Raw genomic sequence first — 3268 nt, forward strand, 5'->3', positions numbered from 1 at the left:
AAGGGACCTGGGCAAACATGACGCAGCTGGCTGTGAGCAGGAGGAACAAGTCGAGAGACGCGGTTGGGTGTTGCTCCTGTGCAGACCTCGTGTGTGCCTTTGTGACCTGATAAACTTTGTGTTGCCCTGTTATAAGCTGTATCGTGCAGTGTGACATGCTGGTGTCCCCCCTGTATTGTCCTATAAAAAGTGTACGGGTAAATACTTGTGTAAAAAAAGGGAAAAGACAGTATTTTGTGTTTTATTTCGTGCCCTCCCTCCCCACTTGGTGTTTTCCCCTCGTGGTGTTCGGGGACGCTGTGGTGCTCGGTGCTTCTTGGTGCTGTTCAGTGTTCACGACCCTGTGGATAGCATGCCGACTGCCTAGGGCCCGCCTTGTGTTGGTGGCAGAGAGACGAGGCGGCCGGCGTAAAACATATATAGTTTTATATATATATATATAAAATATATTTTATATTATATATAATTTTATAAAATATATATATAATATATCATATTTTATATTATATATACTATATACATAATTAATATACATATAATATAATAAAATATATAGATACATATAATATATATTATATATATATATATAATCCCCACTTTCGTTTTTCTGTTCTTGTTACATTAATTTCTAATCATTTATTCACTTTTTGCTTTGTTGTGTTTTAAACAGCCTACTACTTCGTTCGTTTGTTATCTCTTTTTTTATTCAATTACCCACAACCTTAAGCCATCTCTATCTCTCTCTCTCTCTCTCTCTCTCTCTCTCTCTCTCTCTATATATATATATATATATATATATATATATATATATATATATATATATGTGTGTGTGTGTGTGTGTGTATGTATGTATTTTATGTCACACATGCTCTACCTTAGAGTCCCCCCCCCCCTCTTGCAACCGTCAGACCAAGTTCTCATAGCACCGATTGATTTGTCCTCCGCAATTAATTTAACTGCCTCCATTATCACCATGACTATCACACTGTTTATCACCCATATCACTCATCTGTTCACCTCATCACCACCCTTGCCTTGCCTCTCTATCTAGCTTATTTCCCCTTCGTCACTCATTATATCATGTCTAGTTTTTTGTTTGTTTTTTTAGTTCACTGATGCCTTAGTTACACAAAAAAATAAATAATAATAATAATAATAAAATAAATAATAACAATAAAAAAGTAAGTAAACATTCCGTTCCCTTGTTTCTCTTAGCGATAAAGTAAAACAATAAAATAAAATAAAAAATCTTTGAAAATAAAAACCTTAAATATCGTTCTCGTTCTGTTATAGTTTGTGTTCAGTAGTTATTAAGTAATAATAATAATAATAATAATAATAATAATAGATAAATAAAACAAGACTAAAACTGCACAAAAAAAATCTTTAATATATTTACAGCTGCAGTGGAAGTCTAAATGAAGGCTTGCCTACTGCCACCTTAACTAAGGCCCAGGCATGACAAAATAAAAGAAAAATAAAGACATGCAAGGGGTTTCGCCCCCTCCTTTCAATCTACCGCTTCTTTCAATTTTCATAGCTTTACCTTCTCCTCCCCCACTCTTCTGTTGCTTCCCCTCCTTCACCTGTTACTTATTTATTTATTTATTTTATTCAGCAGTTGTCCCATGACTTTGACCTGTGTGCGCTCTTCCGCCATGTGACCTTGCCTGCTCCGGTGGATCCTCTCCCTTCTGTGTTGTATATATCCTGTTATGTTCTATAACAGGATATATACAATCTGTGGAAGATTCAGTTAAACCTTTTTATGTTTCCTCTTGTGTGTTTCCGCTGACCGCTCTGATTCCGTAAATCGAACCCTGACATTGGCGACCTTGCCAGGATCAGACAGTCTGGAAAACGGCACCATGAGGAACTACGTGCAGGAAGGTGAACTGCTGGGCCTTGCAGGCATGGCTTTCTTAAACTACTTCAGGAGAGAGAGGAGCAGAGGCAGCTGTGGGAAGAGCAGCGTCGCAGGAACCGCGAGGAGGAGAGACGCCGGAAAGCAGAGCAAGCACTATGGAGGAACGTGGGTTCCCTTTTTGGCCTTGCTCTGGCTCTCCTTACGCAAGGGAGCACGTCGTCTGGGCAACTCATGTGAAACTCTCGGGAGTTGAACGCTGGTCAGAGGAGCGACTGACCCCGGAGTCGCACATGGACACGATCCGTCTGCCCAAGGAACCGTCGCAGCGGGAATCCTGTCGGCAAGACGGACAAAAGCGGAGGATGAAGGATGCGCCGCAGGAGCCGCCTGCCCAGGACGCGCAGGAGGAGCTGCCTCCGTGGACATAGCGGAGGAGCTGCCTGCCGAGGACGCACCGGTAGGAGCTGTCTGCCCAAGTCGCGCAGGAAGAGCTGTCCGCCAGGGAGATGCCGGAGAAAATGCCTGCCCAGGACGCGCCGGATGTGCACCCAAACGACCAGTTGGCGTGGGATGCCCGCCCAAGGAGCTGCCTGTCGAGGACGCGCCGGTGAAGCTGTCTGCCAGGGAGGTGCCCGATGGGCTGCCTGCCAAGTACGCGCCAAAGGAGCTGCCTGCCGAGGACGCACCGGAGGAGCTGCCTGCCGAGGACGCACCGGAGGAGCTGCCTGCCGAGGACGCGCCGGAGGTGCTGAATGCTGAGGATACCCTGGAGGAGCTGTCGTTCGAGAATACCCTGGAGGAGCTGCCGTCCGAGGACAAGACAGAGGAGCTGTCTGTCAAGGAGACGCCGGAGAAGCTGCTGGGAGTAGAGGGACTGTTGGAGGAGCAACGGTGCAGTAAGTCTGACCGAAGGCAGGACCGTGATCGCCGGAAGAGTGTGGTTTCAAAGTTTCAAAAGTTTGGAAAGAAGAATGGGGGATAGGGGAAGGAGAGGGGGTGAAGGAAAATTAATTTTAGTAGAAGAAAAACGACCCGGGGCTTAACCCAGCACGCAGGGTAAAGCTTGGGGTAATAGTTGTAGTGGGTTCTTTGAAAGGAGAAAAAGGGTGAGGGTGGCCCGGCGCCATCTTACTACCTTTAGTTGTTTAATTTTTTGCCAAAATTCCCGTGGATTGCGAACTCTGTTGCATTCTACTTTTTTTAACTATATCTATCGAATATGTTTTTCGGTCGTTATAAAACCTATCGATGACGTGTTTTTATTTTAATCTGTGTAAATTTTGAGTAAAACGACTTCAAAAACAGGTCAGACGTTTTGTCCTTTCAGATGGCTGAAATGATTATACCGGAACGATCGTCTTTCTTTGTTTAGTATTGGTGATGTGGAAAATATATTATTTT

The sequence above is a fragment of the Penaeus monodon genome, chromosome 1, assembly GCF_015228065.2.
Source record: "Penaeus monodon isolate SGIC_2016 chromosome 1, NSTDA_Pmon_1, whole genome shotgun sequence".
Taxonomy (NCBI): Eukaryota; Metazoa; Arthropoda; class Malacostraca; order Decapoda; family Penaeidae; genus Penaeus; species Penaeus monodon.